Raw genomic sequence first — 14,399 nt, forward strand, 5'->3', positions numbered from 1 at the left:
CTCCTCCGGAGTGCTCTGCATTTAGACTGCTGAGTTCTTAGTGAGCTTGACCACCAGTTTATTCCCTGTAGCTTTTTGGGCTTTCGAACAGGGAGGCATTGGTTGCAGATATTTTGTATTGACGTTTGTAGTTTGGTCGTGAAATCCTCAAGCTCATCCTCTGTAGTCAGTGGCTGTAGCGTTGGCTCCAAAAATATTAGCTGCTCTTTAATTTTCTTGGAGAATGTCTTAATCTTCCGTCCTGGAAGGTTATATCGACGGATTTTCGAAACGATAGTATGCTTTGCGAGTGTAAAGGTTATACACTTATGGTCGCTTAGGTTCTCTTCATCTACTACCTTCCAGTCCTGGAGGAAGGGGGCAGTGTGTGGGGTAGTCAAAGTGAGGTCTGGCCACCCCTGTGCGAATACTCTGTCAAAAGAAGGAGGTGCTTCTGTTGTGTTTTGGAGAACAAGGTTGTTAGAAGAGATAAAGTCCTCCATTGCTTGTCCTTTGCTATCGGTTGCGCGATATCCTCAGGCTGTATTGTGGGCATTAAAATCCCCTGCAATTACCATGTCTGGTAGCCTGTGCTGGTAAATAATCCTATTTAGGAATCCTGTTGTCGTACCGATATCTGCCGTGGGTGGCGAGTAATTAGAGGTTACAATGAGGGACATAGATAGGACCTCTAGTAAGATCGCTACGTTATCCTGTTCCAATGCAGCAACTGTTGGTGACCATTCAGGATTGCAACAGACTATTATCGCCCTGGGCGGATGTTCCTGGCTTGGTTTTTGAATCACTGTCCACTGAATCGGAAAACCGACTGCTGCCCCGTTCCTGGTGTAAGGTTCTTGAGCAATTATGATGTCAATACTGTTATCTAACGCATACTGGATGGACTGTGCAACCGCTGCCCGCGCATGTTGTAGATTTATCTGAAGGAATTTTATAGGGGCATCCCTTCGAATTAACTCGTTATTTATATCAGAGCCGTTATACAACTGTTGTGCATCTCCGGTATTTTTGCCTGCTGCTTCTGATGTTCTTAACATTACCGTTCCTGCGTTGTCTACCTCTTGTGCGGGCACGGGGATGTCCTGTTGGACTTGGGTGGTATGCGTGCATGCTGCTCTAGTAGTCGATGTTACCTCGGACGTTGGCAACCGTTCGTTGATAAATTGGACAGTCCGTGGCAAAAACGGGGTGCTGGAAGTTAATTTTCGTTCCAAAGCGACAGTTGGAATCCCCACAGTTAATGCAGGAAGGGATTTCCGCCGTGCACTCCTTTGTGGGGTGGTGTCCGGAGCAGTAAGCACAATAGAACTTCTTGGAGTGGCAGGAGTCTTGGGCATGGCCAAACTGCTAGCATTTATAGCATCTTCTGATGCCCAAGAACTCCGTGATGCTGTGCGACTGCCAGGTGGTGAACACTCTTTTGATGCGAATGGCTGCGGCAAATCCTTCTGAAGAACATTCAAATACCCATTTGACCCTGTTGGGTCTCCTTTCTCGTAGCCTGAAAAGGGCCTTAAATTCTTTGGCGGAAACTCCTGCGGTCGAACTAATTTCAGTGATGAGTTCTTCTGGTGCCACGTTTTCTGGGACATTGTGAACCGCGCATCTGGAGCGGCGTCTTTTATGTTGTTGGACATCGACATCTATCTGTGCTTTTTGGATATGGACTTGAAGTTCTTCGATATCTTTTGAGGTTTGGCAGAAAACCTCTAGGCCTCCTTGTGATGTGGACGAAATACGTTCTACTGTTGCTGGGATTTTAGAAAGTGGAAGTTTCTCCTGTAATATTTTCCTGAGTTCACCTACTGGTTTCTTGGAGACGGGTTTGATAACTAGGCTCGGCTTATTTGTCTTCCGGAGGACTTCAGCAAACGACGGAGGGGAGTTGGCTGTTCCGGGCAGTGGTAATCTTTCACTATTGACCTGTTGAGTTGGAGATAGGGGTGGCTGCGTATGTACCGCTTGGCAGCAGACGAAAGTGGAGGTGTTCGTGCCAACGTCTGCTTTGTCTGGCCTCGACTCGTATGCAGGACCTTTTAACGCTAATTCCTTAAGAGCATCTAAAGAGGCTTGAAGTCGGTCTCTAAGATCTTTAGGCAGACAGAATTTATTACTCCTGAAGGCTATAGCAGCCTGTCTAATGTCCTCGTAAAGGGTTGCAACTCTCTCCTCGTGTGTCAAGTCCGTAGTTAGTACTGCAGTAGGGTCAACAGGGCCTTGAGCACCCGTATTATCTATTTCTGTTGGTAACACAGAAGACCGGGGCATGACATAAAAAGAAGCAGTACTCTCTAATTTTACTAATTACTCGTGGAAGGAGTGCATTGGAACACTATTCAAAAATTGCTCAAGTTCACGAACACTAAGTATTTCTGTGATGTACTGTAAAACTTTGACAATGCAACACGAAATCGCAATTCATGCACTGTATCACACCGTAATCTTACTAATTAGTAAGTGCACATGAAATACTTCAGAATTGCACTATAGTCACACGATCACTTATCACTTGATTACTAATCACTTGAACACTGATCGTTTAACCCTGATCACCAAGATCACTCATCACTTGATTACTATTCACTTGATAATTAGGCTATATAAAAATTTTGAAGTTGCCAAGACAAAATTTAAATTATGACAAAATGTATAGAAATAAGTTACAAACAAATACTGTTACACTAAACGGAACCAGAGTCCAATGCAAAATTAGAAGGCCATACTATTGAATTAAATATACATAAATTTGATATCACATCAAGGCAATAATATTATTCAGACCTCTAGCACACAATGTCAATAAATAATGAATGGGATATGCAGGACTAAGATACAAACAGAAATCAAAACCGTTTTATCTGCATACAAAACCAAAATATACTGTTTTCTTTAATTAATTATATGCTAATTAACATTTTATCAAAAACCAAAATCAATAAAACACAAAAGGCTATATATATAGAAAAGCTAATTAGCACCAATAACAGAATAACACGTTAATCCAACTGAAAATCTAAAGTACAAAAATGTAAAATTTCTATTACCAACACTTCTCAAAATAAAAGTCAAAACATATGATTTTTGTAAATTAATTGCTTGTTAATTAGCTCATTTGCCAAGTAGTGAGAACAATAAAAATATGTTAATATATACAGGGAAGGTACAAAAATTATAAAAAGTTAAAATTCAAAACTGAAAACCCTATTAATGACCTTCAAAAGTGGTCAAGATTCACCAAACTTTTAGATTGGGAGAAAAGTCCTGGTTACGCAGATCGGAACCAGAGGCTATTACAAATTTAGAAATTAATTTTCTATAATTTTTTAAATAGGCAAATCAAAATTCTGACTCGACAAGTCTCCCTGAACAGACTTAATACAACTATATAAAAATTTTGGTGTTTCTATCACAATATTAAAATTTTGACTTAATATATAGGATTATGCTATATACTGAAACAGTTATACTGAACGGAACCAAGTAACTTAATACAAAAGTAGAAGGTGATCTTAATTAAATTTACTCACATAAATATGAAGTTACAACACAAAACAACTATTCTGCAGACACTATTACACAAAATCAAGAAGTAAGTTTTAATATATATATAAATTCAGATCAAAACCTCTGTACCGTCCAAATATTAAGATATTCAGTGCTTGTCACAAGCGTTATCAAGCTGCAAATAAAATCTACAACTCTCTTCTGCTGAGGAAAATTCTAAGTCCCGGTTATGCAGACCGGAACCAGAGGCAATTACAATTTTAGTAATTAACTTTTATAAATTTTTAAAATGAAGTTATCAAAATTCTGGCTCGAGAAGTCTCCCGATACAGACTTAATTCAGCTATATAAAAATTTTGAAGTTGCTATGACTATTTTAAAATTTTGGCTGTTTATATAGAAATAGGTTGTATATACAAAAACCGTTACATTGAACGGAACCAACTTACTCAATACTATTGTAAAGCAGGTCTTACTGAATTAAACTCACATAAATATATAAATACAACATTATATAATCATTCTGCAGACATATTACACACAGTATGAAGAGAAAAAAGTAGATAATATTCCATAATAATAAATAATATTCCATGAAAATAAACAGAAATCAAGATCTCTATATTAGCCAATATTACGATACTAAGTGCCTGTTACTAGGCGCTATCGAGCTGTGCATTCGACCTTTGTCAAGGTCGAGTTGTTGTTGACAACCGACAAAATGGCTGACACAAAATGGTTGCAATCAGTTATTCAATGTTACCGAAGTATTTTCACAATATTACATAACTCTACAAGTAGTTAGTCAAAATATTACATAACTCTACAAGTAGATAATCAAAATGCACAGCTCAATAGAATTAATACAAAAAGCCTACCTTGGCAGTGATGAGATGAATTTGGTAATCCTATGTAATGAATTTTTAAACACTTTAAACTATAATTTCCTGGACTTAGAAAAATTTCGTAAGATATTACACCATACAACACTGTTGACACACACAGAAGAGAAATTTCGTAAGATATTACACCATACAACACTGTTGACACACACAGAAGAGACGCTATGAAGTTGAGAACAATGGAGGAAAAACTAAAACACTAATAACACAAAAACCACTTGACGCACAAACACAAAACTTGCATCAAAATACTCCTCTGGCACTCACTCAACTTAATATCTGCTTTTTAGACACTTGTAATTAAGATTTTCGCTAATTACGAGGAATAATTGCGGAGCGCTAACACACACGTCTTTCTCCTTCGGCGGACGAGTCGACTTCGGCTCAGTAGGATGTAGGACCATCGCGGACAGCGATGCACGAAGAAACACGTCTAGGCATAGAGTCAATAAGAGTGCGGATGATATCCTGAGGGATGGCTCTCCATTCTCTTTCAACCATTTGACACAGTTCGTCTTCTGAACGAGGCAAGGGCAGAGTCTGCAAACAGCGTCCAATCACATCCCCCACATGTTCGATTGGTGACAGGTCAGGAGAGTACAGTGGCCCGAGAAGCATCTGTAAACCTTGCAGAGCATGTTGGCAGATGCGAGCACTGTGTGTTCGGGCGTTATCCCGCTGAAAAATTGCATTGGACAGCCCCTGAAGGTAGGGGATTGCCATCGGCCGCAGTACATTATCCAAGTATCGTTGGACAGTCATAGTGCCCTGAATACGAACTAGAGGTGACCTGGAATCGTAGGCAATAGCGCCCCAAACCATTATGCCACGTTGTCGAGCGGTGGGGCGTTCCACAGTTACTGCCGGATTAGATATGTCTCCACGTCGACGCCACACACGTATGCGGCCACTGTCACTGGATAAATAGAAGTGTGACTCATCTGAGAAACGACGTTTCTCCATTCTGTCATCCACATCGCTCCAGTCCGGCACCATTCTAAACGTTGACGTCTATGCTTTGGGGTCAATGGCAGTCTTCCTAACGGACGCCGGGAGAGCAGGCCACGTTCAACCAATCAAAGGGAAATGGTTCTGGTCGACACGGGAACATCCAGGGTATCTTGCACATGCTGCAGAATCGCGATACAAGTGACTTGCGGGATCGCCACAGCTTGTCGGCGGATGCGTCGATCCACGCGTGCTGACATCACTCTCGCTGCACTTGCCCCCTCCTTCTTCCCACATTTTTTTGTTCCAACATGTTAGCCATAGGCTGCATTGTTCTCACATCCATATGGGTATCAGCTGTGATTTGACGTAAGGACCAACCTGCCCTTCTCAGTTCGATCACCATACCCCTCGTAAAATCGTCTATCTGCTGGAAGTGCCTTTGTTGACGGCGGCCTGGCATTCTCTCCTATTACACGTATCCTCCGGGACAAAAACCAATTTTCTTCGATAATTCGCCTGGAAGAAATGCCCACCAGCGGCCGAGCGGTAAAGTCGCTGAACACTGGTAGTTCGGTCCGAGGTTCGAATCCCGCGAACGGGCTGGCTGCATGGATGTTTTCGTGGTTTTTCCCATGTGTAACGTGTATACGAGCCAGTTTCCCTTAGAAAGTCCTCCACGAAGACATCCTTGCCCTGAGGCAGATAGCCCTAGTGTGCTTTGTCATAATTAAATACACCAAACGTCTGGAAGAAATAACGATACGAATATTGCCCATTCTGCACGTACCTTCCCTTATATCTTACTTCAACTGCGTCGGAGAGCTGCGCATTTCACATCAATCGCATAACTCAGTGACGTCCGTCTACTCTAAAATTTGCATAAATATTTGACCACTCCTTCTTGGTGTTGCATTTTCAATGTTGAGCAGGGTATATCAAAAAATTTTATATCTGAGATCTAAACTCAAATATCAGCTGGGCTCTTGAAGTTTAAAAGCTACTAGTTTACTGACATTATGATGACAAATTGGCGCAAATTTAAAGAATGCGGCAACTTCGTTAATAAAGGAGAATCTGCATAATTTGTTGTTGTTGTGACTAGTCTCACTTGTTTGACATCAGAAAAATTCCACGAAATTTATCACTGCAAGAAATACAAGATTATGCAAGAGTCTTGGGCATTATATAGGTGACCATCGTGGTCCTTTCTTCCATCAGCTGCGGTCGTGGGAATGTCGGACAAACAAATATAAGATTTTGCCAATTCCACCTCAATTTTGAGAGAGGGGGCTGGTTCGTGAATCTCACGTTAAAATCCCTACGACCCATCCACACGAGTGGACTTTCGGGTCACCATATATAAGAGAGATCCCATGCCGTAAAGATACTATACATTTACAAGCGTGCATGCCTTCTCCGGGATTTGAACCCTGCCCTTGGGTACGGTAGTCAAGCCATTAACCACTATCACGTTCGGGAGGCATCTGCATAGGTAAAAATAAAATGTGCAATGTGAAGTTCAAAATAAAAAATTATAAAAAAGACTCTATTTACAAAAATGAAGAAAAGTCTGTGGCTTGTAAGTTTAGGCGCGTATTTCGTTTTTATGTAAATATGAAGTTCTGTACAAATGGCTAGCTGAAACTATTTTTTATAGTTGTAGTAAAACAGCAAACGGTTTCTTTTCACCAGCAGGATAAGGTGTCAAAGTTGCTGCTATTATGCTCCATGAGGATAAATGTTATATTTAAGTACGACAAAAAAATTAAATCTGTATGACTGGACAAATTATTGACGCGATCTTAGGAAAGATGGAAGAAAATTTTACAGCATTAACAAAGCATTAACAGTGCGGGAAGCATTTAACTGTTAGCTCTTTTTTCCATTTCGTCAAGGGCAAGCTAAATGCAATGATTTACCGAAAAGCTCAGACAGAGCTTGCCACCATTCTTGGAAGATTAAGATGGGAATTCAAACCGGCTAACTCTTGCATACATTGAATCAATTTGATAAAATGATAGCTTACAAAATAAACATGTCGTGTTTGGACAGACCTGCCGTAACTTTTGTTCTCTCCAAAGCCAGATGATGCAAAGGATTTTAACGTGCACCATATATAGGAATGGAAGATAATATCGATATGTGGAAAAGTAAAGCTAGCTTTCGAAAAAGCATATTATTCCATACTATTAAAAAGCTAAAAATTGCAATCTCATATTTTATTTATGCATATATCGAAAGCCAGCATAAGACAAATATTACGACAAGTTATTAATACAATCTCTAGAGGTGGTACATGGCACTGCTGAGTAGTAGGTAAACGAACTGCTAGCGTAAATTGTTACTCCTGATGTGGTTTCAAGTTGTATGCATCGCTGCACGAACGTGAATAAAGTGCACGAACTTGAAGCTTGCCGATATACGTTTTATATATATGGGGCTGCAGACGGAAACGGAACAACTGCTCAAAGGAGGTATTTGGGAATCTTTCTCTGCAGTTTCTTTTAAGTAGCTGCTCTGTTTCAGCTGCAGCTCCAAAGATGAAATACATATCGCCGAATTTCATGTTCGTATAGGAGTGCATATCGTTCAAAAACTGCGCGGGAATGATGTTTTTAGAGAGCAAAACACTTTTGTCAACGGTTCAATAAAAGCCTGAATCTCCTCAGAACGCTATTTCAGCTATACATTCTATCTGATTCTAAAAATTTCAGCTATACATTCCAGAAAATCTGATTTCTTCTGCCCTCTCTAATCTGCCGTTAGACATTTTCCAGATATTTTTGAATCATTTTTGCGTGCGTAAATAACATACAAATTTAACTTTAATTTCAGAATATTTAGTTTGGAATCTCTTCCATTTTAAATAGCATTACATTACAAATCTCTGTTATATAAATTATTACGTAACAAAGATGCATGTTATATACATTTTATTACATTTTTCTCCCAGCGTGCCTGCGTGATGTAACAGTTAGCACACTCTGCGCATATTTGAGAGGTTCAGGTTCGCGTTCTGGCGAGGCCATTGCTCATTTTTCAGACCTCCTTCTTAAAAATAACCTAATATACAAGGTTTTTTCCTGCATTTTTTCACGGAATAAAAGTTGATCAATTTCCAGTAGATTTTAAAGTAATTGGCTTGACTTGGCAGGGAAATTTTTAAGAGCCATTTTAAACGATTTGGGATTGCTTCAAGGGTTCTGTACAGCTTGAACAGAGGAAGACACACTGCTCGACATTGAAAATGCAACACCAAGAAGGTGTGGTCAGAAATTTATGCAAATTTTAGAATAGACGCACGTCACTGAGTTATGCGAATGATGTGAAATGCGCAGCTCTCCGACTCACGTGAAGTAAGATATAAGGGAAGGAACGTGCAGAATGGGCAATATTCATGTCATTATTTCTGCCAGACGAATTATCGAAGAAAGTTGGTTTTAGTCCCGGAGGATACGTGTAATAGGAGAGAATGCCAGGCCGCCGTCAACGAATGCATTTCCAGCAGATAGACGATTTTACGAAGGGTATGGTGATCGGACTGAGAAGTGGGGTTGGTCCTTGCATCAAATCGCAGCTGATACCCACATGGATGCGAGCACGGTGCATCGGCTATGGCGAACAGGGTTGGAACAAGGAAATGTGGGAAGAAGGAGGGGTGTAGGTGCAGCCAGAGTGATGCCAACACGCGTGGATCGACGCATCCGCCGACAAGCTGTGGCGGTCCCGCAAGTCACTTGCACCGCGGTTCTGCAGCATTTGCAAGATACCCTGGATGTTCCCGTGTCGACCAGAACCCAGTCGCCGCATACGTTCCCAGTCGCTGCATACGTGTGTGGCGTCGACGTGAAGACAGATCTAATCCGGTAGTAACTGTGGAACGCCCCACCGTGCGACAACGTGGCATAATGGTTTGGGATGCTGATCTTTATTATTTTTCTTGAATAGTATTGTTTGTCCCTGTTTGAGACAATTCGGGAAGACATAAAATTTGAGGTGAAGGTTTAGTAGTTTGTGGAACAGAAAAGGCATTGCGTGGTGAATTATCTTAATCGTCCTGTTGTTTAATCTGTCAGGTCCTGGAGCTTTATTATTCGGAAAATACTTAATAATTTTTGCAATTTCTTGTGAGTGGAATTCCACATCGTCTGGAGTATTTGGAGCGGTATTATTGTATCTAATATCGAAATGTGAATGGCCATTGCCTTCTGCATTATTTTTTAGGAAGACAGCATCTAAAATATTGTTGAGAATCTTTTCAGTGACATTACCAAGCTGGCTGTTACGTGAGAGTTGATCACGTAACATCCAAAAGAAATAAAATTTCTTGGTTTCAAAATGACCAAAAGTTTTCTTGGATCCCACATCTCATGAACATTCGGAAGAAGACCCAAACTATTTCTAGAGCCCTCGCAAGGATGCAAGGCACAACGTGGGGCCTCAAGTCGAGGATGCAAAACATTGTTTATAATACCGTGATCGAAAAAATAATCCTCTACGGAGCATCAGCATGGGCTCACTCTATGACAGTGAAAATGAAAAGACTCTTAGCTTCGATCCAATGCCCCTTTCCCTTACAAATAGCAAAAGCATACAGAACTACCTCAACGGCAGCTCTCTGTGTATTAACAGAAATCCTATCCCTCCATCTGAAAGAAGATGCAGACTTAGCCACGTTATTCCACCTCAAGAAAAACATAGAGGTAGAAGATCAAGGCCTGTGCCCCCTTGATTTTGAAAAGCCTCGAAATCCTTACCTAAGACACCCTGTAGTACACGCAAAACTCAGAATATCTACAAAAGAAGACACCCTCAGTGTACCTTCATTTCCAGTCGTGTACATGGAGTCAAAGATAAACGAAGAAGTAGAATGCGCGTTCTTAACACTCCTCTCAGAACAAGAGACAACAGAATGGAAAGGATACCTAAGAAACAACAACAGCGTTTTCCAAGCTGAGCTTTCAGCCATAAAACACGCTATTTTATGGTCTTATCAAAAGCATCTAACATATGTTACCATCTAAAGTGATAGCCAAGCGGAAATTAAAGCTGTCGATGATGCAAGAAACAAATCATCAATAGTACAAGATATCTACGATTTAATATCACAGCACAGCAGAACATCTATAAAAATAAAGTGGGTAAAAGCGCATGCAGGACAAGCCCAAAATGAAAGGGCAGATGCGCTTGCTAAGAATGCAGATTAAGACCCATCTCTACCTTCAATCAATGTCCCATTCCCTAAATCGTATGCGAAACATATGTTGAAAAAAAAATTACATTAAAGAAATGACAAGCTGAATGGGAAAATGCAGAAGTAGGTAGAAGCTTTTTAACTTCTACAAGGAACCCACATCTGATCCAATCTCTTATAACTTCTTCATCAACATCTTCTTATCTGGACATGGTTCTTTCCCCACGTACTACTTTGCACGAAATTTGAGCGATTCAGACAAATGCGTATGTGGGGAAAAGGGAGACCCAGAGCACTATATTTTCAAGTGCCAGCTCACAAAAGAGCTACACTGCAAAGAAAGGTCACAAATTACGCCCGAGTACATTAAATGATTACTAACGATACCTCAATTACAACAAAAGGTCTCCTTGATTATGAAGAAACTTTTCTCATATAAAAGAGAAGACATATGTCAAGATGTTATCACATCTGTATAAATACCTCTTATTCCATAAGTTGCAAAAATAATGCAAGATTTCAGAAATATTGCAAATGTCTGAAACAAGCTAAATATGGTATGAATTGTTTTTACAAAATAATTACATTAAGAATTTGGACTGTATTAGGAGATGAAGGGGAAAAATCTTGTAATAATTAAATCATTAATTAAAAAATAATATACGACTTATACATATTATTTCAAAAGAATTGAATTAAATTTAAATACAAATTTAATTAATTCTTTGCGCCATTGCTGCAAGGAATGAAATTTTAGATATATTAGTGTAAATGTAAGTATTATGTGATTTTCTAATGTACATTTTCTGTGTTTGTTATACATTAATTTACAAATAATAATAATAATAATAATGTAAGACTTCAGTGCTGATGCAATTGTGTGTAACAAGTTAAAAAATGAAAGGAAATATATTAACAAGATAATTTGCTTTGAATACAACTAAATACAATGAGATGCACAAAAAAATTCTTCCCCAATTAATTCCTTAAAAAGATGTTAAGATGTTTATTGTTATTCGATGTAATTATATATACTAATGTAAATATATTGTTTGTACGAAGTACAATGTACAATGTTCGATGTACAATGAAAGTTTGTATGATATATGTTCGAAGTAATTATGTTATATTAATCTGCCAGCATCCAACTTTTGTTAATAGGTTAACTTCTTTGTAATAATTATATACTGTGTCTTTGTAATTGTATATTCAATACGTAAGTCTATTAATGTAAAATTTCTATGTAAATGTCTTGTTAGGCTCGCATCCAGTGCGGGCCGACCGAAAACCCAACGGGTACAGTAGTGCGGCGGAGCAATACCTGTAAAAGTCACTGACGAAGTTCTGATGCTCCGTCCACTTTTCCCTGTCCCTGGTTTGGGGCGCTATTGCCTACGATTCTAGGTCACCTCTAGTTCGTATTCAGGGCACTATGACGGGCCAACGATACTTGGATAAGGTACTGCGGCCGGTGGCAATCCCCTACCTTCAGGGCTGCCTAATGCAATTTTTCAGCAGGTTAACGCCCGACCACACAGTGCTCGCATCTGCCAACATTCTCTGCAAGGTATACAGATGCTTCCCTGGCCACCGTACTCTCCTGACCTCTTACTACTCGAACATGTGTGGGATGTGATTGGACGCCGTTTGCAGACTCTGCCTCGTTTAGAAGACGAACTGTGTCAAATGGTTGAAAGAGAATGGAGAGCCATCCCTCAAGACACCATTCACACTCTTATTTACTCTATGCCTAGACGTGTTTCTTCGTACATCGCTGTCCGCGTTGGTCCTACATCCTACTGAGCCGAGGCCGTTCTCGTTCTGTATTCTGACTATTATTTTGAAATAAAGATCACTTATTGCTGCTTGCTGTCTCTGTCTTTTCTCTAAATTTCATCACTTTCTGACCACTTCTTTTTGGTGTTGCATTTTCAATGTCGAGCAGTGTACTTCAAGCAACACTCTAAAGAGCCTGTCTTGGTCTCAAATTTTGTCTGGACGCTTTCGGACTTAACAGACAATTACTACTTACGGGAATTTCATTCTCAACTTAGATTACTGAGTTCTCTTCATTTTATTACTTTTATTTTGTCTTATGTAATCTCTTATACTATCTTACATTATTACATTTATATAATCTCTATTAAATAAATAATCTATTACATTACAAATCTCTGTTAACACATAAACATTAACTGCTGATCTCTCTGAGAAAACGCTTTGTTAATTAAAAAACGTCTAATTGCAGTATGCATCTCTCTAACCCGCCGCAGTTTACTCAAGGAAAAAATATGAAAAAAATCTTGATGATACTTTTAAACGAAGTAAGCTCTTCCAGCCGCGCATCTGTTAATATAATTCACAGCCAATTTAAGTGTCTGCAGAAATTGACATTTTTGTATAATTTAGATGTCTATCATTTAAAATAAAATACTGCTTAAAATGAAGGATTAGATCTTTCTGTCCGGATTTCAGTTATATTTACCAACAACGCGAAATAAAGAAATTTATATTAAAAAAAAAAAAAAAAAAAAAAAAACTTTAGAATCTCAAAAAATCTTTATTTGATAAATTATTTTCCTTTCTGTCTAACAGCAGGAAGATCGAAATTATGTTTGGTAAATTACACCTGTTAGGTAAATTACTTTAGAAGCTTCAAAAATCAAAATATTAATATCGATTCTATCTAATGACAGGAAGATCAAATTCTGTGAATCAAAAATCGGTTCCAAGACTTGATCCAAACAAATAGAGAAAACAAGTAAAATTTAATTTTGTAAATAATAATGATAATAAATCGTAAAAAAATTAACATTTTGATACAATTTGTTTGGAGGTATCTCCCATTTGGCGCCATTCTTCAGTATATGTTTGCATCTCCCAATGACCAAGTACATGAGACAATATTTTATGTAATTTGACCAATCCGGAATCCCGAAGCACGCGTGCTTTCATGTTTTTCCAATGTGTAGCGTAAACAGCAGGCAGCTCCCTTTAGAAAGACATCCGGGAATGCATACCTTCTCGTATGCAGATAACCCTTGCAAACTTTAACGTTGTAATGAAGTTTTAAAGAAATCTCGCCATTTTTTGAACGAACAACCAACTTTATTAGTCAAAACTTACAGAATACCTGAAAAACATTTTTAAGCGCGCGCATCGTCTGCGCATAATAGGTTATACTGTCATCAAATGAATAAAGAGCCAGTCCTTTATATAGTTCGTTGCAATTTTGTATGCCAATAATTTTTGCATTCTTTTTCAGAAATCAATCTACCACATAAAATTAAAATTTAGTAAGCTTATATTTTTGTTTACAGAGTTTTAATATTCTGCAGCTATCCGGATGTTCTTTGTTTATGTTTCTACAGTAGTAAATCAGCAGTCTAAGCCAGATGGAATACCGGTTTCACATGACTAATAGTAATGGCATATGTAGTAACATTATTTCTGTGCTAACCTTTATGCTTTAGCTCTTCCTTTTATGTCAGAATACTAATTGTTGATCTGAATCTGCCATTACTTTATTCTTATGAAAAATTACATTATCATATCCCATTAATTTCCGCTTCTCTATTTTAAATTTCTTTTAAAGTAGAAAACAGTCATTCATTCTTTATTAAATACAAAATATCGTTGACATCATCGACGATCTTTTGAATCCGAATGGTCGCTGAAGGTTTTAAATTTTTTGCATTCCGAATTCTTCAGCCATGGGTTTGATATAAATGCTATAGTATATATTTACACTGTTGTTGCTTAGGCTCACTTGTCCGACAAAGTAAGTCCAAGCTTACGAAATTCCTCGTGGCAAGGAGCGCAGAATACGCCTGCCATTGGCAACAGTC

Source organism: Stegodyphus dumicola, chromosome 4 (assembly GCF_044657685.1).
Source record: "Stegodyphus dumicola isolate Sdum_Otavi_A_Nest chromosome 4, ASM4465768v1".
In the NCBI taxonomy this organism is placed as follows: Eukaryota; Metazoa; Arthropoda; class Arachnida; order Araneae; family Eresidae; genus Stegodyphus; species Stegodyphus dumicola.